General features: G+C 41.5%; 1 protein-coding gene across 5 annotated transcripts in view; it reads right to left on the bottom strand.

Annotated features, from left to right (window-relative positions):
• PTPRD (protein tyrosine phosphatase receptor type D) overlaps positions 1-22,944 on the bottom strand; it is a 2,140,771-nt gene that overhangs the window by 1,272,268 nt on the left and 845,559 nt on the right. For 4 of the 5 annotated variants that reach the window (XM_043546218.1, XM_043546214.1, XM_043546216.1 and 1 more), the window contains one exon: positions 2,005-2,077. The exons of the other annotated variant lie outside the window; for it this stretch is intronic. The gene's annotated coding sequence lies outside the window, so the exon portion shown is untranslated. The remainder of the gene's footprint in view (positions 1-2,004; positions 2,078-22,944) is intronic. 5 annotated transcript variants of the gene reach the window in all.

Below are 22,944 nucleotides of genomic sequence, written 5' to 3' on the forward strand. Positions count from 1 at the left end.
TGGTAGGTGGCAGGATAGTTCAAAGGGTCCCTCTTCACACAGCAATGAGGGCCCAGAAAGCTGCATGTTGCTACCACGAGCGGGCTCTGAAATGTGTGGTGCTTTTATAAATGAAAGACTATATGTGCTTAAAAGCTTTCCTTTCATTACTTGAAGAACTGACCAGAGCTGAAAGTAGGATATCATACGAGAGTGGCCAGTGGTCCTAGCTATACCACCAACATACATTTTTATTGATCAAGTATACTCAAGTAAATACTGTAATGAAAGTAACAACAAGCAGTTGCATAGTATTTTGTGAGCGTGACTCCACAAGCCCTTAATGCATCAAACTCTCACTTACTTCTTTTAGTGCTGTTTGAATGGAGTATTCTGCATGAATGGGACCTCTATTTTGCAGGGGCTTTGCTAGAATTAGCTCATTAATCTTTGCAACACACATTTAAAGTAGCAGAGTACCATACAACTTCAACTGCATGAATGTCATGGGGAACACTGAATGAGCTCAAAGGAAATCTTCAGAGGGTTGGGCAGGACATAATCTTGTTTCAAACAAGGAAGTTTGAATAAATGAGAGTATATTATATTATCATCCTGATTTTACACATGTAATAACTGAGGCCCAGAAAAGTTAAATGATTTAGTAACAATGATATAACTTGTCATGGTTAGCATTCATGAGTTCCTGGACTCCAGTGCTACTATGACTTCCACTTTATTGCAAAAAGAACAGTCAATATGTATCTTCTCACTAGGATGAATGAAGAGGAAGCACAGAGCAGTTAAATTACTTGCCTGAGGTTATACAGTGAATCAATAGCAGAGAAAGGAATAGAAACCAAGGCTCCTGATGCACCCACCCACTGGGCTGTGATCTATCCATTGGACAGTAGCATTTCTCAAAATTGTCCTGAGAGTTGAGGAATATGTGAATACCACTCTTGTTCTCCCAGCTGAAGGTCAAATTCAGCAAAAATAATTTTATTAAAACAAAGTATTTCTTTTCTGAAAAAAGATCCTTAGACAATGACTTTATTATTGGGAGGAAGGGATTTGCCAGATCCCCTGTGGAACCTCAGTACTTCCTCCTAACTTAACTCCCTTACTCATCTCCGCTGTGTAGAAACCATCTGTCAGCCAAGCATTGATTGAACAGGATGCAGCTACCCCTCAGACTTCTCCTGTAACCAGCGAGATAGCTGTTGAGCAGAGCTGGTAAAATAAAGAGGCTGGGGGAAGGAAATACTGGACATTTTTGGCAAAGTGTTTTGTTAAAATTTGGAAATAAATAATAATAATACATTGCAACCAGCTCTTCTGCTGAGCAATGCAAGCACATCCCTGAAACTTCTGGAACGGATAATGCTGAGTCCACAACACTGCAGAGGATTATTTAATAGATTCCAAAGCCAGAAGGGACCATTGTGCTCACCTAGTCTGACCTCCTGCATAACACAAGCCATAAGAACTTTCCCAAAAATAATTCCTAGAGCAGATCATTTAGAAAAACATGCCATCTTGATTTAAAAATTGTCAGCAATTAAGAATCCACCAGGACCCTTGGTAAATTGTTTTAATTACCCTCATTGTCAAAAATGTAGGCTTTATTTCCAGTTTGAATTTGTCTAGCTGCAACTTCCAGCCACTGCATCATGTTATACCTTCCTCTGCTAGATTGAAGAGCCCAGTGTTTGTTCCCTATATAGATATTTATTCTCCATGCTCCTCCTTAATCTTCTCTTTGTTAATCTATATAGATTGAGCTCTTTGAGTCTATCACCATAAGGCAGGTTTTCTAGTCCTTTAATCATTCTCAATACTCCTCTCTGAACCATCTCCCATTTTTAAACATCCTTTCTGAATTGTGGGCATCAAAACTAGACACAGACCAGCAACAGTCGCACAAGTGTCAAATATGCAGTTAAAAAACACCTATTTTAAAAGCCATATCACAAAATGAGATTTCATTTGAATAAGGTAATAAGCAAATCAATACAAACTTACCAGTTTACCACAATATGTTCCCAAGACAATCACTGACTGGAGGATTAAAAGTGTAAGACACCTCAAGTTTTCCCTGTAAGATATATATATATATAAAATTTTTACATTCACAAAAGCAACTCTTGATTCCATGAAAAAGACAAATAGTAGGTGGACAGCATCTACAAATTAACACTGCTGCATAACAGCATAATAAAGTGGAATTCATACAAGAGTATAGTACATAAAGTATCAAATAAAGGTCAGATATACTAAATGATATGATTCATAAGACATTCTCTGATGAAAACATTCATGCTACATGAATTGTGTAATTAACTACAATACCCATTTATAATCTTCTTCCCGACATGCTATTCTACTAAAAACAAATGTTGTTTCAATGGACTGTTGTTGTCTTTAAAATGAAAACAAAACAAAACAAAAAAACCCGACTGATATCAGAACCAGAGGTAAATCATTAGCTTGTTAAATACCCATGAGTTATTACCAATACTCACAGTTCTTACACAGACATGATGTTAATCAGCCTGGTAAATTATCTTAATGGTTTGTGAAAACTGGATTGTAGCCTTGCTACTAATAAAGCTAACATCCGTCAACCCCACTTACCCATACCCAATGTCAATCACCACCCTACACGGATGTATTTTATCTGTTATTTAATCTTTTCCACATTGACAGAAAAAAACAGTGCTTTAGCAGTATGCTCAAACTATATATGGGTCTAATACTACATTCTCTGCACATGCCAAACTCACTGAAGTCGATTAGAACTTGGGATACGCTGTCAATGAAGAATCTGGTTCTCCAGTATACAACTGAAAATACAAGTACAAAGGAGGTGCAATTAAAAAGCACCTTTACTTTTCTTTGTGCATATCTTTATAATTTATTTCAAGATGAATTTAATGATCTTCTAGTTCCATTTCCCACAGCACTGATTGCATATTATTTGTAGCTTGGAAAAAATAATAGTTTTTTATCACTCAAAAATATTGCTTTATAATCTAACTTCTTAATCTCCCAGTTCCTTCCATTTACAACCTCCTACATCTGTTTTTGTGGCATAAATTGCTCTGATGACCCTTCTGGCAAGCATTCATTCCGTATGTCAGCTGTCAGCCAATGCTAAATTATTTTAATTATTTATGTGTATCCTTGAAAATGATGATCTATCACAAGTTCTCTTTTCTCCTAAAATGGGTAACTGCTGAAAAAGAGCCATTTTTCTGTTTACTATTCTACAGAGTTGGAAAATTTAACCTTCATTTTCCATTTCTTTGCAGTTCATGACCCCCAAATGTGTGCTTTAAGAAATAAACAATAATCTATAATAGTTTGTTGAATTCAATATCTTCCACGATGTAAATCCTCTAGCATTTACCAATTTCTTTTAAGGTATATCTTTTCTTTAAATTAAAGTATAATTATTTCCCTACGTGAAAAAGATATGTTACAAATCTTATTAACTTGCATTTTCCATGGCATTTAGGGTTTTTTCCCCCTTCCCAGTGCCTACCAAAAGTTTAAACCTGCTTGCTGAAAAATGCCAACAAGCTGCAAGCAACTGGCAGGTGAGGTTGAAGTATCATGCTCAATAAGATGATAATTATTATCATCAATATCTGACATTTTTGAGGACAAGGTGAAAATTTCAGAGAATGATACTAATGTGAAATGACAATCCCTGGAAAGTGAACTTTCGGCTTTGGATTTAGAAGCCTCTATACTCTGGATCAGGGTGACCAGATAGCATGTGTGAAAAATCGGGATGGGGTGGGGGTTAATTGGCACCTATATAAGAAAAAGCCCTAAATATCGGGACTGTCCCTATAAAATTGGGACGTCTGGTCACCCTACTCTGGATACTTACAGTTCTGTTTTTACCACGTTATAGCACAACACAGAACCACCCTCTGTGATATTTATAATTGGTAGACATTCTCAACGGTTACCTTTTTGTTTTTCTTTTTTGGCATTGTACTTTTCAAACAAACCGTTATTAAATGAGCTACTCTCTAAATTTATGAGGACAAATTCTTGATTCCACAGAGACAGTTGCAGTGAAGTCAATGGGAATTGCACCTTTGCCACTGAACCAGAATTTGGCCCATAGAGCTTACCTCTACTCCTAACATTATTTAATACTCCAGGCCAAATCATGCCCTCATACCTAAAAACACAAATCGCTGCACAGGAAAGAAATCTCTGTAAGGATCCCACAATGGGCCTACATCACTAGCGGAATGAAGAACTTTATATGTAGCATCAAAGCAGGCTTATATTTATGTAATTGTCTCAGAGAAGCAACCCCCTTATGCCAGCACCACTGTATGTTTTGAAAGTTATCTCGGCAAGTGATGTTGTAAAATAAACAGAGTCTAAAAAATAAACTGAGACTAAGGGCAAAGGTCTCGTGAGATCTGCACAATATTACCCAGCTTTGTTTCCCCTTTCCATCCTCAGTGATGTGTACATTTTCCACTGATATTAATGGGAGATGCACATGAAGTGAGAGCACAATTCAGAAGCTGAATACGACTTAACTTGACTATGCTTGAAATGAGGATGTTGCCATTCATTTTTTCACAACCATCCCACGGAGACATTTAGGAGGCTATTCAAGTTACCATAGTAAAAACCCTATTTCAAGACTACATTGATGGGTTTAAATTAATAGTTATGGTACACAGAAATGAGGTGTAAATGAGGCACCCAGGGAAGTCATTGTATTCCACCACTGTGTAAATACTGGAACAATGTAAGAGTATACGCAACTAGGAAGATTGCTAGAGGGTGAAAGTGGGATCCAAATCTGGGCTTGAGGTACCTCATTCCAAGGTTTTGGTTTGTTTTAGTCTGAGCAAGCCTGAATCAACAAGAATCAAGACTATCTGTTCTATTAGTAGCTTGTTTATTATACGTACTAGGGTAGTGCCTAGAGCCCCCATTCAGAGACTGAGCCCCATTCTGCAAGACACTGCCTACACATATGACAGAAACATAGCTCCTTCCCCACAGAGCTTAGAATCTAAATCTAAAATGACAGATAACACAGGTGGACACAATGTAGCCAGGTCGGTCCCAGGATAGCATAGAGACCAGGTTGTGAGGTAATATCGTCTATTGGGCCAACTTCTGCTATGAGAGAGACAAGCTTTTGAGAGACACAGAGCTATTCCTCAAGCCAAAAGCTTATCTCTCTCACCAGCAGAAGTTGATCCAATAAAAGATATTACCCTTACTCCCCTGGTTTCTCTAACAGGTGGGTACAACAGACAGGGGAAGCACAAGTTAACAGTGAGACAGTATGTCATGCACTAGGGACTAACAAAGAGATTTTTTGCTATAAGCTGGGAACATATCAGTTGAAAGCAACACAGGAGGAGAAAGACCTGGCTGTATTGCTTTATCACAAGATGACTATGTGATGAGGCTGTAAAAAAGGCTAATTCAATGCTCGGATGCATCAGCTGAGGTATTTCCCAGTAGAGACAGGGAAGTGTTATTGCCCTTATACAAGGCACCGATGAGACCTCATCTGGAATAGTGTGTGCAGGTCTGGTCTCCTATGCTTAAGAAAGATGAATTCATGGAGCAGGTGCAGAGAAGGGCTACTGGGATAATCAGAGGAATGGAAAACCTACCTTACGAGAGGAGACTAAAGGAGATTGGCTTGTTTATCCTAACCAGATGAAGGCTGAAGGGAGATATGATTGCTGTCTATAAATATATTAGAGGGATAAATATCAGGGAGGAGAGGAGTTATTTAAGTTAAGGGCCAATGTTGATACAAGCACAAATGGATATACACTGGACATCAAGAAGTTTAGGTTTGAAATTAGATGGTTTCTAACCATCTGAGGACTGAAGTTCTAGAACAGCCTTCCAAGGGGAGCAGTGAGGCCAAAATCCTAAATGGCTTCAAGTCTGAGCTTGATAAATTCATGGAGAGCATGATGAGATTGCCTGCAAAGGCATGTGGCCCATCTGCACCTGCTAGTATCAAAAATCCCCAATGGCCAGATATGGGGCACTAGATGGGGAGGGCGCTGAGTTAATATAGAGAATTTGTTCCCAAGTGGCTGGCTGGTGGGTCTTGCTCAGGGTCCAGCTGATCACCATACTTGGGGTTTGGAAGGAATTTTCCCCAGGTCAGATTGGCAGAGACCATGGAGTGTTTTTGCCTTCCTCTGCATCATGGGGCATAGGTTACCTGCAGGTTTAAACTAGAGTTAATGATGCATTCTCTGTAACTTGAAGTCTTTAAACATGATTTGAGAACTTCAGTAACTCAGCCAGAGGTTAAGGGGTCTACTAGAGGAGTGAGTGGGTGAGGTTCTGTGGCCTGCCATATGCAAAAGGACTGACTAGATGATCATTACGGTCCCTTTCAGCCTTAAAATTTATGAGTCCATGAGGAGCATGGGTAATGTTTTCAGTTATGGACAAAAGTAAATAATGATTTGTGTCAGCAAAGTTTTATCTAGTCATATAAACAAACAAACAAACCCCAAAGAATATATAAAAAAACCACAACAACCACATACACCACCCTAGTTTCATTTAGCTTGCATTTTTGTTTGGTTGTATTATATAGGTAGGCATATGGCATTCAAATAAGCTAATTAATAACTAAGGATTTTGTAAAAAATAAAAGTAATATGTAACGATCCCTTCCCCCTATTTGGCATCTGAGAATCCTGAATCATTATTTGGGTGACTGTTACTAAGGTACTGCATGAAAAATATATATAATTCTTATTTCTGTGCTGTTTTCTAACAGATAGGCTGCATATTTTTACCCCTGACAACCTTGCCATTCTGAATTCCCAGTGCCTTCTAGGTCTGAAATAAGTATAACAAAAAGCCATACAAAACTGACAGCCATTAAACTCACTCCACTCCCCTTTTCACACTGCATATATTCCATACGTAAGCAGCATTAGACATTTCAGACACAGAAGCTCATTTATTAAGTTCCATAACAAGAGCAAGGATTTATTGAAGCTGTCATTAATGTATGCATGCTGTCAACTGGTCTCCCCACTGCCCATTTGGATCACATCCACCCTGACACCTGAGACACCCAAATGGTAGCCTATTGACAATAGGAGCATAGCCTGAGTGCTGCCTATCTTGCTTAATTCATTGATTCTTCAGACTGATAGCACCAGATAAATAGGAGTCCCATCTTTCCACTGAGCTTCACAATCTTTTATCAGCATTTAACCATTACCCAAGAGATAACATAGTCACTCTGAAATGTGATCTAACCATTTGGATGTCAAGTTGTAATACAGGATGAGACTATCTCTTGCTCACGAAATTGTACAAGGCACTGCAAACTACTCCTGAAGTGCCACTTGAAATGTACATTCTGTCTTTATCAGTTCATAATTACTACTGTAATTAATTAGGTTTTCCCCCCATAATGATTGATTAGTATTACCTATTGCCCTTCTGTCTTCCAAGTTTGATACATTCTGGTCATTGCCTATTCACTACATTTTTCAGCAATTGATTTCTATGACAACTCAGACATAAGATGCATGCTTAGTTACACCAATTGTCTCTCACAAATGTGTGTGGTGAAAAACATTCAGGGCTTCTTTTGCATAAGATACAGCACTATCTGAACATCACTACCTGCCTACGCTGTTATAGCTAATGAGGTACCAGTAACTTCTGATCACACCAGTAGTGCAAGATTTTGCTTATGACTGCAGAAATATTCTCTTACCATTTAAATCTGCAGAGAACCTGCATGGCAGAACATTTTATATAGTGTGACTAGTGTTTATTCCACTGGTATTACCCAGGGATAAATAATACTATTTGCACTGCCATTTAAAGCTGCAATATTAAACTACGTTCCTGAAAAAAAAATGACTAGCTCTCCAACAGCTGTGGTCAAATTTTTGATTAATTATCTATTATTTTAAATATTTTTACAATCAGGCATGTATGGTAGCCTTATATATTGACTACAAATAGGAAACCAAAATACTGACCAAGGCCCCAGTCCAGGAAAACATTTAAGCATGTGCTGAAATTTAAGCACAGACTCATGTCCCAATTATTTCAATGGGTCTAAGCACATGCCTATATGCTGTCCTGAATAGGGATACTTTCCTTAATCAGGGCTATAAATCAGTGTGCTTGTTCCTTATGAACTGTCAGAGATCGATATAAAAGATTAGGTTATTTTCTCACTCTCACTGCATTGGCACTATTGCACGTTCCTTCGCTGCACTGCACTTGAACACAAGTAATAAAGCAGGTTATCAAATCAGTTATTTGATCACTGTTTTCTTTGGGACCTTATTGTGTATTATATTAGATCAGAACAAAACCTTGTGTGAACTATCTTATTTGAATATCACGTAGGGAAGAACCTCAATTGCATGCTATCACTTGGCTGGCCCTTTAAGTGAGGCAGATGCCCAGGTTACCCGTAACAAGCTCCACTCAAAGGGATGAATCACCTGGTGGAGCGGGGAGCCCCCTGGGGCTAATAAAAGGCTTAGGAGAGCTAGCAGGAAAAGCTCTTGAGGAAAGGAAGTTCCAGAGGAAGAGAGCTCCCAGCATGCCTGAACTAGGCAAAAGCTCTCTAGGCAGAGAGGACTGGGAGAGAACAGGGGCAAGAATGAAGAGCTCTCCAGGCAATGGAGAAACCTGAGGCCTTAGAGCAGAAGGAGCTGCCGCTGGAATCTAGGTACAATTTAAAAGTCACAAAACAAAAGTATCTGGACTCTGAGGTGAGAGCCTTTAAATCCTCATTCAAATGCTCCTTTAAGAAGGCTTTATTAAGGGGAGATATACTACTGTAGAGTGTTTGGCTTCTCCTTGACTGGGCTGTTTAAGTGACTTCACTGGTACCTCATTAAGTGGGTGAGACTAATGCAGGCCACAACAGAGCCACACACAGCCACAAGGGGGTGCTCAGGAGGCAATGGTGACCCCTTTTACACAAGTCTATTTGAAATACATCTTTGACATCTTCAATATGTACCTATTATAATTTTGGGTACACATTACAGAGGAGGTTTTAAAACAACTTCTCCAAACCCACTAAACAATTCATCTAGAAATTCTATCAACCAAAACAATCACAAGCTTATTGGAAGACAGCAGGGGACATATACAGAGGCAGATTAAGATTTCCTGGGGCCCTGGGCCAGAGCAAGTGGGGTGCCTCTTCCCATCCATTCTGCCTGCAGCGCCACACCCATTCTGCCCCCCACTGCAGTCCTGTAACCCCTTTAGCTCCTTTCTGTCCCCCCTTCCCCCGCAGCCCCAAGACCGGAGAAGCTCTATTCCCATGCCACAGCCCTTGGGCACAGCAGGGAGTGAGAGCTCCTCCAGGCCCAGGTCTGCAGCGGGGGTCCAGGTGCTGGGGCTTCTCCCGACCTGCCTGCCCAGCACTTCTGCTGGAGAGTGGGGTCAGGCACAGGGGCTTCCCCTGTTGCCTTTATAGCTTCTACTGGGGACAGGGTAGGAGGCTGCCGCGAGGGGGGGCTTCCCCCATCCCACGGCTTTTTCCGGGGATGGTCGGATTGGGGGCTGCTTTGGGGGGCTTCGCCCATCCCACCCACCCAGCTGGCGCTGCTGCCAGGGAGCCAGGTCAGGGCATGGGGGCTTCCCTGACCCGCCCGGCAGCCAGGGTTCAGCAGATTTTTTCATGGCCCCCCAGTTGGCTGAGGCCCCAGTGGACATACAACACAATCACACTATAAAATTATGGTCTGAAAGCCTGTACTTTTATTGGGCCAGATCCCCAGCTGGTGTAAATTAGTAAACCTCCAAAGGAGTCAGTGAAGTTATGCTAATGTACACCATCAGAGGTATTAATCCATAAATGTTTTGTACTCCAGTTACTAGGGTGTAACAGTAGTCATTCTAATGGCTGTTTGGTGGCTTATAGAAAATGAGTTAGCAAACTTAATTCCATATATATTGGACAAATATCTGCATTACAAAAAACTCATGGAAGGCCTAGTCTGTTGCACTGTTGTTATCACATCACCAGGGCTGCCTCTACCAGGCAGTGCTCATGCAGACTGACTGCAAGAGTTTAAAGCCATTGTCCCCAAATGGACGTCTGAGAGATGCCAGCTATGGTATCTGTCAGTTTCAGGGTAACTGCACTGTAACTCTCCTCTGTCTCTTCTCTGCCCAAGAAATGCCATCCCTGATCTCAGGCATCTTGCCATCATCTCTCTTTTGGCAGAGACTCATATCTCACTCACTCTTGACCAGGTGTTTAGGCTTGCAGCCCCTTGGCACTTCACTGTGATTATCCATAGCAGGTCTGACTAATGTTCAGTTCCTGCTCTTTGTTTTCTCTCCAAGGATAATGACAGTGGTTTACCAGGAATCAAACAACTCTTCCAAAGCAGTGTATGTTTATTTAAAGATAAAAGCACACAGCAGATACATATAAAAACAAATGTCTAAATGCATTACCAGTAGTTCCTCATCATTCCTATGGAGACTCTACCACCTTTAAGTTTTTCCACCCATACAGCAGGCTTGAGTCCACCCTAGGACACACAATTATGTCCATTCTCTAAATCAAAATGAAGGCTTCTGAATCTGTGTAGTCTTTATACCCCCCCAAAGCCTTCATTTCTCAAACTCATCTTATCTGGCCCATCTCTATCTAATAGTCTTTGAAGTGTTCACATTTTGCAGTTACAAAAAGATCAGACTACAGTGTCAATAAAGAGAAACCCAAGATAATGGTGCTTATTTGCGCATTGGAGAAGACCTTACAAATGAATGGCTGAGTTAGGTAAAAGATGAGATACAATATTTTGTCCTCAATATTACTTCTTCCCTCATGTTATGCAGAAGAAAAAATTTACACTCAGTGGACCAGAAATGATTAATGAGGTAAAGGGAAGACTTTTTACAATGAGAACAGATGAAGTTTATTGTTTGGACTGAACAGTATAAGAACAGACCCCCACTTTTTATATTATATGCACATAAATATATGTAAAGAGCATAAATGATTTTAGAAGCTTCCTATACAGACCCAAAAGTAATGAAGATAAGCCTTACCAGACAACAGATGGGTAATGTTGGGAGAAGGAGTACTCACTCTGCTCACAGAGGATGGCCCCAAATGACTGGTCATGGGATTGAGCCTGATGTACTCCTGATTTAAGACTAATGACCACACCGCACCTTTAAGTGGGGGGAGAGGGGGAATGTTGTCCAGCTCACCAAGGGAAAGGGAACAGTGCTCTATGGGTGGGAGGTCAGAAGCTGCTGCAAAAAGGGTGAATGGGTCAATGTGGTGACACAGACTCATCCCCTGGGCAGAAGGATGGAAAGGTTGAAAAGGAGCAAGCCCTGGCAGGAGAAGCCCTTTTCCATGGAGCAGGTAAGGCAGCACCCACCCTCTCTCTCCTTTAGGTGGCAAAATATCAGTTTTGGTCAGGACCTGGTGTGGGCATTGTGTTAATCGCCCCTTTTAGGAGGGCTGGGAAAGAATTTCTCTCTCATCACTAGATTGGCCTAAGTAGAGTGGGGCTTTTCCTCATCTTCCCCACAGCGGGTTCAGGGATAGCTTTGACGACATGACACGCGAAGGGGGTTAGGCTAGAGGTCGCAACTCATTATGCAAGTGTGGGGCGTATGTCCAGTGCAGGCACTCCGTAGGGAAGGGATACAGTGACCAGATAAATGGCCTGGTAAAAGACTTAAAAAGGAGGTGCTGGCTAAAGGAATGGAACATGACAGGAGGATTCGGGGCTCCTATTAATGGTATGCCAAGGAGCCCCCTTTCTTATAGCCTACCTTAACCCTCCTACAAGAGTGGATTGATGGTAAGGTCCAAGCAATGGATTGCTTTGGGGATTTGGATGAGAAAAAAAAGGGGCTGGTGGAAGCCCCACAGGTAGTTCTTGAATAAACATGAGGATACCTTCTGTGTAACCTTTTATTTGCAAGTAGTCCCAGACATCCAATAATAAAGTTGAAGCCTGATTAAAACCATATCAAGTGTCTACAGTCCTCCTTTTGGTATAGCCGAACAACAAAGAGCTATTGGACCTGAATAAGCCCAAGAACCTACTAATTATATAACTTCAAACTAAAGATAATGAGCTAAAATTCAGCCTGGCCTGATGTATTGAGATTCAGAAGCAGCATTCACAGGTAAAATGTTACAGTTTTTGCTCTGTTTTAATAGATCTGAGAACAATACTGAACACCCATTAATGCTTCACCTACTTTGTACATCTTATGGAAGTACTGAAAAATCATGGAGCAGGTCCTCAAGGAATCAATCCTGAAGCACTTACACAAGAGGAAAGTGATCAGGAACAGTCAGCATGGATTCACCAAGGGAAGGTCATGCCTGACTAATCTAATCGCCTTCTATGATGAGATTACTGGTTCTGTGGATGAAGGGAAAGCAGTGGATGTATTGTTTCTTGACTTTAGCAAAGCTTTTGACACGGTCTCCCACAGTATTCTTGTCAGCAAGTTAAGGAAGTATGGGCTGGATGAATGCACTATAAGGTGGGTAGAAAGTTGGCTAGATTGTCGGGCTCAACGAGTAGTGATCAATGGCTCCATGTCTAGTTGGCAGCCAGTGTCAAGTGGAGTGCCCCAGGGGTCGGTCCTGGGGCCGGTTTTGTTCAATAGCTTCATAAATGATCTGGAGGATGGTGTGGATTGCACTCTCAGCAAATTTGCGGATGATACTAAACGGGAGGAGTGGTAGATACGCTGGAAAGTAGGGATAGGATACAGAGGGACCTAGACAAATTGGAGGATTGGGCCAAAAGAAACCTGATGAGGTTCAATAAGGATAAGTGCAGGGTCCTGCACTTAGGACGGAAGAACCCAATGCACAGCTACACACTAGGGACTGAATGGCTAGGCAGCAGTTCTGCGGAAAAGGACCTAGGGATTACAGTGGACGAGAAGCTGGATATGAGTCAGCAGTGTGCCCTTGTTGCCAAGAAGGCCAATGGCATTTTGGGATGTATAAGTAGGGGCATAGCGAGCAGATCGAGGGACGTGATCGTTCCCCTCTATTCGACATTGGTGAGGCCTCATCTGGAGTACTGTGTCCAGTTTTGGGCCCCACACTACAAGAAGGATGTGGGTAAATTGGAGAGAGTCCAGCGAAGGGCAACAAAAATGATTAGGGGTCTGGAACACATGACTTATGAGGAGAGGCTGAGGGAGCTGGGATTGTTTAGTCTGCAGAAGAGAAGAATGAGGAGGGATTTGATAGCTGCTTTCAACTACCTGAGAGGTGGTTCCAGAGAGGATGGTTCTAGACTATTCTCAGTGGTAGAAGAGGACAGGACAAGGAGTAATGGTCTCAAGTTGCAGTGGGGGAGGTTTAGGTTGGATATTAGGAAAAACTTTTTCACTAGGAGGGTGGTGAAACACTGGAATCCGTTACCTAGGGAGGTGGTAGAATCTCCTTCCTTGGAAGTTTTTAAGGTCAGGCTTGACAAAGCCCTGGCTGGGATGATTTGATTGGGGATTGGTCCTGCTTTGAGCAGGGGGTTGGACTAGATGACCTCCTGAGGTCCCTTCCAACCCTGATATTCTATGATTCTATGATTCTATACTTTATCAGGGAGTTACATCAAATACAGCCTGGTAAGCACTTCTTCAAAATTTTGGATTATATAAACATAGCTTTTGAATGGCAGTATATTCCTCTCCATTTTTTGCTATGCAAACAGCTCAACTACCATTACATCATCAGAACCCCATGGATATTGTCACTCTACTTTGTCCCACATAATCACATATGACTTTCTGTAATAGTAGCTAAAATCTTCTGATTAAGGATGACTGACTGGGATTCCTTCAAAGACTATCAGGGTCACTTCTTAGGCAGCTGGAGGAATTCTTCATGATAAAGGTGATAGCATTGCCTCACAGTAGAAATAAGATGAGATCCATCCAGAAGAACATTATGAGGCAAATCTTGATGGACTCTGATACAAGAGATTACGCCTGGAAATGGAAACCAGGTCTCCTGCTGTTGTCAATAGGCCTCATGGCCAGTTGTCCCCTCTCCTTTCACAAGAGACTCACACAGAATACATATTCCATTTTAGGGAATTTACCTTTTCAAGATATGAAAATCCTTGATAGAATTTTCCCCATTTTCACCTTGTAATGGCCTAATGGCCTTTTAAGACCAAAAGAGGCCATTTGAGCAGGTCTTTGTGTAACACATTAGACCCCAAGAGAGGGAGAACTCGTGAAAAAGTTTGTAGAGATTTTTGATGTGAGCTGATTATTTCCAGGAACCTGAAGGGAAACGGAGGCAGGATACTGCAGTGGCAAGGGGCATGCTCAGAGACTGCATCCTTTCTACTCCTATCCCCCATAAAAAAAAAAATCCCTTTTCAATGAAGGGCTTCATATCACCAAAGATCGTATTGCAATCCCACCCTTCCAAGTGCCTGCTGAAAACATTTATTATTCAAGCAGAAAAACAGTGAAGAGGCATCTTCATAAACCAGCATCTTGATTTTTTAAATATTTCAGTCTAATCATGTGATGAATTCCCCCAACTCCACATATTCCCTCCACTAAGCTTTCCCCAGTAAGAGCTTAAAAAGAAAATGAGTTTGCTAGCCATTAAAAAAAATTCATGTTTTAGTTTCCCTGCCAGGTGCTGTGCTTTGGGTAGTAAAGGCGAAAGAAAGAACAATAATCTATTTCTATATCCTCTTTCCATGAATTTGAATATGGTCTATAACACAACAAGTGTCCCTCCCTTCTTCCCACAGGTAAGTAAGTATTGGGATAGGAATCATCAAGGGCTATGGTAGGATGCCATGACTTTCAGAGTTTGGCCCAGAACTTCCTACAAGAGTTCTGCTTATTTGTATAGTAGCGCTATCACTCTAAATTCAGTTTATGCCCACATACTGGGATTAAGTGTCTTCTGAATCCATCTGAGCCCGGAAGGACATAGCTCACAGGTGAGTGTCTTTGTAAGGGTGCAGTGCCCTCCAAATGACATGGAAATAGCAGGTGAGAATGGAGAATTGCAGATATGGCATTTTTATAAGTTTTCCTATTGATTGTTTTCTTATTTCAGAGTAGCAGCCATGTTAGTCTGTATTCGCAAAAAGAAAAGGAGTACTTGTTTTCTTACTGTTACAAAAAAAACCACAACAACCTACAAAACTGCTAGAGACCTTATGAAGACAGAAAAGTAAACTGGAAAGATAACAGCAAGAATCCTGAAACATGCCAAACATTTCAAGAGTGCTGACTTCCTGTGCTGCTGCCTCTTATTTGAGGAGGAGGAACTCACTGTCCTGCACTGGTGTCTGAGTTGGCAGAAATTCAATTCACTCATGTTACAACTGTAGAATTGTAAAGCTGTATAAACTGCAAGAGAAGTGTATCAGTCTGTTTGGAGTGTTTATTTTATATGATCTTGCAATCCCCTTGCCTCTGGTGGAACACTGTGTTATACATGACAATGGGCTGAGTCAATCATTCTGCAATCAGCAGCATTTGAGTAGCCACTGTACTTTACACAGTCACACCTGAAGCAGAATGAATAGGAGCACGTAAACAATCAGCATGCCCTATAAGCTGCATGCTGTCACCATTGGAAGTTTAATGGCAGTATTCAAACAGACTTACATACCAGTTTCCCTCTGCTTTCAGCTGTCCTACTTCTGTTTCAGGGCTACATTAGGATGTTGCAATAAACCAGTCATCATGTTCTTTTATGTACACATATTGGCACCAGTTGATTCCTTGTGGCTAGACCTGTTTAACTGCACACTACCAGTTATGCAGGGTTGGATGAAATCACATAGGTTAACACATTAAGAATCGGATGCATCCGATGAAGTGAGCTGTAGCTCACGAAAGCTTATGCTCAAATAAATTGGTTAGTCTCTAAGGTGCCACAAGTACTCCTTTTCTTTTTGCGAATACAGACTAACACGGCTGTTACTCTGAAACCTGACATTAAGAATGTGAGACACATTTTTCAATATTGAAGCAGAAACATTTTTGTTTTTTTAAAACAATTAATACAAATCATAGATATTAGCTATTGAAGAATCCCATGTGGTCAATCAATCCATTCTATTATTAGTGAAGGGTGTTTCTGTACACTGTAAGTTCTGGTGTTTTATAAATATTTTTAAATGCACCCAGTAAAAGGGCTCCCACCACTTCCCATCTCTCAGGATGTTTTCCTGATGTTCAGTATACATTTTACCTCTCTTATATCTACACTAGCACTTTTGTCGGTATAACTTATGTCACTCAGGTGTGTGAAAAAACAACACAAGTTACACTGACGCTCTCCTGCTGACATAGCTACCGCCACTCGTTGGGAGCAGTTTAATTATGTTGATGGGAAAGCTCTCTCCCATTGGCATAGAGTGGCTACACGAGAGATCTTATAGTGGAGCAGCCACATCAACACAGCTCTGCCGCTGTAAACTCTATAGTGTAGATATGGCCTATTCCATCCCATTACTTCAAATGATAGTCCATTGAACAACTCTAAATTCCCTTTCATCCAAAGAAAGTAAAGCCAATAAAACGAGTATGGCAAACTTGGTCCAGTATATTGATTCTGGGTGTTCAGCTTGCTTTAAATATGTTCATCTATCACCACTTCACACTAAGAGTAATGATCACTTTTAATAATTACAACTTATTAAATGAATGGTGGTTATTTACTGGTGAAGCCTAAAACAGAGCAACAGACAATCAAGAACGAATAAACCATTAGAAAGTATGAATAACAGGATGGAAAAGCCTTGGGAAGACTTTTCAAGACATCTCAATAAAAGCTCAGCAAATTTTTTCCAACCAAAACCTTCCCCTCCCCCACAATGAAATATAGATTTGGATTGACTGAGAGTTTTCATAAATTTATGTTGAATTTGCCAATTTTTTCATCCAAATTTTTTGTTTTGTTTTGTTTCAACATTTTCTAAACAAAAGGTTTTAATTTTTCTGTCCAAAACAACGCTTCAGTTTGAAATGTCCTTCAAATTTATTTTAAAAAGTAACTTTACATTTAAACAAAATTATTTTAGATAAAACAAAATATTTCATTCAACTTTTTTCTTAAACTTTTTGGTTTACCAAAAATTTCCAAAACTTTTCATTTTGATTGGATCCAAAACAATAAAAACAAAAACAACCAGCTCTGCCAGCAAACTGAAAAATCAGTTATTCACACAGCACTATTCCCTATATTTAGGGCATCATTTTCTTCATGTTCTTATAATTATCTATCCTTCAAATGCTGACTTTCTCCTTTCATGTTTCTATGTCTCTCCCTGCCCTGTTTCTACCCAGATCTTTTTAATGCCCTCATGGTTAAAACAAACTCATTTCTCATAACAGTATAGCTTTGAGTTCAAGGTTTTAGAGTCACAGATGATAGAAACTGGAAAAATCTATGAAATCATCTAGTCCACCCATGCACCAGTGCAAGATTGTTCTGCAGGTTGCACAGCCAGCCAGCCTGTTGTGCAGAAACAGGAAAGTAAAAATTATGTAACAAGCAGCTAGGGTTTATTAAAAACAAAACAAACAAAAAATCTAACAGAACATTAGATTTAAAGCAAATCAAAACACCACCTGAACACCACCACCACAAATATGGAAATCCAGAGGATATTCCAAACTCCATGAAGAATATCCTATTTGAAAAGATGCCATTGATATTTTCAACATAAAAAATAAAAAGAAGAATCTCAAGTTATCATTGAGTACTTGGGTGTTGTCATGTGCACATCTCCTAAGAATGTGTATCATATATAAGCAAGGGACTCTCAAGGCTCCAAAAGTTTTTTTATTTTTCTAAATACCTACCTCCCCATGTCACAAAATTTAGGGGATTTAGTGAGGGAGGATGGTCCAGTGATTACAGCACTAGTTTAAGACTTGGAGACTTGGGTTAAATACCCCTGTGTGACTATGGGCAAGTCACTTAGGGCCAAATTTTTAAAAAAGGGTTTGTAGGAGCCTAAAGATGCAACTACGTATCAAGTGGGATTTTCAAAAGTGACTAGGCAGTTGTCTGCATCTTTAGGAACTTAAATAACTTTAAAAAATCTGTCCCTTAGTCTTGCTCTTTCCCAGCTGTAAAAATGGGGTTAATAGCTCTTCCCTCCCTCACAGGAATTGCGTGAGAATGAAAACATTAGAGATTGTTGTGACAGTCTGGAAATCTGTCCATGTGAATTTATGAATTCCAGTTTGACTTTATGAACTCTCTGTATGTTTATAAACATATGGCTGTCTTTCACTGTATTATTAAATCATACCTCTTGTATTAAGGGGAGGGGACACTAGCACTTGGGAGTCTTCCCCTGAATGGGACAGACAGTAAGGATCATCAACAATTGAATAAACTTGGATTAGCAAGACAATGCAGACTCTTTGCGGGGCAGGGGAACTATTGATTTGCTAATTATTTTTTATATAAGACAAATGGGTTTGTGCATGTGAATGCACAAGTCTGGGGTATGAGTTCTCATGCTGGGACTCTTGAACAAAACTTGCAGAAGGGCCTGTGTGTGTTCAAGCAGACCACTAAAAGACGGGGCCGAGGGAGAGTGGGTGCTGAATAATTTTGGACTCTTTGGAAGACACTGATTGTGACCCAAAGGACACTCAGGAGGGTGAGGAAAGAGAAGCATGGTCTTGTATGCCGGTGTTTATTTTTCTATAGATCTGTATATCTCTTGTGCTGTCTCTGTGAGTAAAGTGTGTGTGAGTTTAGACAGTCCTTTGCAGTGTCTATGTGCTACTTGCTTATACTGATATGTAATCCCCCAAAAGGAAAACAGTATACTAGAGGGCCCACATCTTCAGTGGAATTCTGATATCATGCACCAGCTATAAGGGAGGGTTGGGAGAACCATCACTGGTTTCAAGGCCTAGCCAATTGGATTGTGGGTCTCCCAGTGTCGGTAGGTGTCTCAGAGCCAGACAGTGGTTAAACTATGCCCACATCCAGCAATCTAAATGCATATGGGACCCAAGGTTTGGGTCCAGTACAGGAGCCTGGTCCAAAACGATTGCCTATCAAGGTTGGAACAATTGTGAAGTGCTCAGATATTACAGATGCCTATGGTAGATAGAAGATGGTGTTACAGTGCAGTTATGCTTTTGCATTAGTGTGAAAGTAAGAACTTTGGTAACTATGTAAGGCCATTACATCTGTGATAATGGTTTTGCATTGTTATGAAAAATTGGAGGATTGGGCCAAGAGAAATCTGATGAGATTCAACAAGGACAATGGAGAGACCTGCACTTAGGAAGGAAGAATCGCATGCACCGCTAGAGGCTGGGGACCGACAGGCTAAGCAGCAGTTCTGCAGAAAAGGACCTGGAGATTACAGTGGACGAGAAGCTGGATATGAGTCAGCAGTTTGCCCTTGTTGCCAAGAAGGCCAAATGCATATTGAGCTGTATTAGTAAGGGCATTGCCGGCGATCAAGGGAAGTGATTATTCCCCACTACTCGGCACTGATGAGGCCACATCTTGAGTACTGCTTCCAGTTTTGGGCTCCCCACTACAGAAGACATGTGGACTAATTGGACAGAGTCCAGCGGAGGGCAACAAAAATGACTAGGGGGCTTGGCACATGACTTACAAGGAGAGGCTGAGGGAATTGGGGTTACACCTCTACCCCTATATAATGTGGTCCTCAGGAGACAAAAAAATCTCACCGCATTATAGGTGAGACCGCGTTATATCAAACTTGCTTTGGTCCCCCCCGTTCCTTGTTCCCTGACTGCCCCCTCCAGAAACCCCCATCCCTAATCACCCCCAGGACCCCAGACCCTACCCAACCCCCCTGCTCCCTGTCCCCTGACTGCTTCAACCCTTATCCACACCCCCCGCCCCCCGACAAGCACTCACCGGCAGTGGTGGGAAGTGGAGCAACGCAGCCCCAGCCCACTCCACTGCGCTACATGCCAGCCATGGCACTCCGCTTCCTGCCGCCGGTGAGTGCAGGGAGGTTGGGGAAAGGACGCCCCCTGCACACACCAGCAGCAGGAAGCGGCGCCACATGGCCCCAACCCACTCCGCTTTCCTTGCCCCGGCCCCAGCCATGTTGCTGAGGGGAAGGTGGGGGAGGTTAGGGAAAGGTCCCGCACTCACCTGCGGTGGGAAGCGGACCGCCGGAGCTGGGAGCTGGCAGAGTGGAGTGGGCTGGGGCCGGGCTGCTCCGCTTCCGCTGCTGCTCGTGAGTGCGGGTGGATCCCTTCCCCAAAGGCCCCTCCCCCGAGTGACACAGCTGGGGCCGAGGTGAGGGAAGCGGAGTGGGCTGCCCCCAGCCCCCCACTAATCCCACTCTGGATTGGGCCCCTCTGGAACTGCCACTCTGGAACTGCGGGGCCCCCAAAAGTGCCCCCCCCCAGCTCCTGCCTCCCAGGCCATGTGGGGCGGGGGTGTCCCTGACCACCCCCGAGACCCTCTGTGCCTTATCCAACCCCTTGGCCCCGGCCCGGCACCCTTAACACACTGCTCAGAGCAGCATGTCAGAGCTTTACCGTGTTGTATGCGAACCCGCGTTATATCGGGTAGCGTTATATCGGGGTAGAGGTGTATTTAGCCTACAGAAGAGTAAGGGGAGATTTGATAGCAGCCTTCAACTACCTGAAGGGGGGTTCCAAAGAAGATGGAGCTAGGCTGTTCTCAGTGGTGGCAGATGACCGAACAAGGAGCAATGGTCTCAAGTTGCAGTGGGGGAGGTGCAAGTTGGATATTAGGAAACACTATTTCACTAGGAGAGTGGTGAAACACTGGAATGGGTTACTTAGGGAGGTGGTGGAATCTCCATCCTTAGAGGTTTTTAAGGCCCGGCTTGACAAAGCCCTGGCTGGGATGATTTAGTTGGGGTTGGTCCTATTTTGAGCACTACTATTAACCCTAATATTCTATGATTCTACAATATATTAACATGTTCCGATTTCTGCTGTGTCATGGACCAGGTGCATGCAAAGAAGTGTGGTTCAACAAAGGTAAATGCTTGGTGATAACCTGAAAGTGGCACAGCAGAGACAAAACTACTTCTGGGTGTAGTGAGATCTAACCCCTTCAGGGCTTTAATGTTAATCCCATTAGTGGTTAACAGCACTCTTTCATGTTCCTTATCTCTACTTAAAAGTGCATATCACTTAAATGACACAAAAACATTTTATCTGCACTTTGATGGTAGAAGAAAGACAAGGATAGCTCATCAAAAGCACTAGGGAGAGAACTGTAGGGGGCCATTTAGCAGTCTGGCAAAATACCCAGCAGTGGTATTCATCTGTATTCAGAGAAAGCATCCACAGCTTGGGGCAGGATTCTGGAACTAGACAGACTATGACACCTGTAAAAGCAATTCAGGAAACTAGTAAGTATAGGGGAATTGGAAGAGCAGGGCTTTTGTTGGGTCACAACCGATACAAGCAAATTAGAAATGGATCCTTTTCTAAAATGAGATGTTCAAATTGAAATAGTATGTGCATCACGAAGGCTTAGCCCTTCCATCTTCTAACTAGAAAGATATTAAGATACTAACAGTGATACACACAAGATTAACCGAGGTAGACATCTGGAAGTTTCCACAAATAAATCCTAATATTTTTTGGAGATATGAAAAAGATCAAACTTTATTATTTTTGACAAAGAAATTGTATTGACAAAAGTTGCTTACTCAAGGTGAATTTTCTCTCTGCGAGTGACACAGTACTTTCTGTGATATCTGATAAACATTTTGAAAATGGTTGGATACAGAGCTAAAAGTTGAATTCTATCTAAATAAAAGTTGATGAATTCCAAGGTAAAAGGATATAAAAATATTTTCATCTGGAATTCAAAGAGCAATTAGTTATTGTGCAAATAAAATTTTAGTGAATTATTCTCTATGTGACCACTTGTTTTTAATTAACAAAGAACACATGTGGGTCACCACTAGCTGAATTTTGAACCTAGGAAGCAGCAGCAGCATCCAGGTAGAGAGACAGTTACATCAGAATACATCAGAGACAGTCATTTTGATGAAGATTAAATGTGGGGCCTAAAGTAGCCAACAATATTTTTAAGAGTGAAAATAATTGAAAACAAATACTGCATAAGAAATAAACACAGTTTCAGAAACACTAGATAAGGCTGTGAGAGGAAGAAGTGCTACCCAGAAGTGGCCAGAATTATGAGGAAGGTTGTAGATAGAGATGTCACATGTCACCTAACCAGTCCATTGTGGGGGAGCGTACACCTAGGAATTATGCTGCCATTAGCGAACTACCACCATTTCTTGGGGATAGGAAAGAATGGCATGAATGCAATACCAAGTTTATTACAATAAAGCTATTAAAATTAATGGATTGATTAGATTTTTTTATCGTATAATTGTGTTAATAAGGCTCAGTTACATTTGCTATTATTAAGTATGCTAATATATGAATATTTTACTGATCCACTACATGCAGATTAAAACTAAGGTAATTGTACACATGTATCAATCCATTCATCCATCATGTGGATTAGAGGTTTATTTATATTTAGCAGTATGGGAATATTTTAGCAAGAATTTGTACCAGCATCTATCCTTATGCAAACACATTTTCACCAACAGACTGCAATGTAACATCTCTCTCCAGGTATGCCCCAAGCAGGCATCTTTTCTGGGAATGACTTTACAGCTCAAGTAAATCAGTGTTCCAATGCTGTAAAGTCATTCTCAAAAGTATTGCTTTTGAGCAATAAAGGCAGCACAATAAAGAACAATATCAAGGAATGAGGCATGGCCCCCTGGGATTGTAGTAGCATAGGAAGCAAAATACAGTACTGAGGCTTCAGTGTGCTGTTTGCTAGAGATTTAAACTCTAACAAACAAGCCCCTGTGGGCAGATAAAGAGAAAATGTACTTAACCTCTCTTCACCTA

Source organism: Chelonia mydas, chromosome 5, assembly GCF_015237465.2.
Source record: "Chelonia mydas isolate rCheMyd1 chromosome 5, rCheMyd1.pri.v2, whole genome shotgun sequence".
Classification (NCBI taxonomy): Eukaryota; Metazoa; Chordata; order Testudines; family Cheloniidae; genus Chelonia; species Chelonia mydas.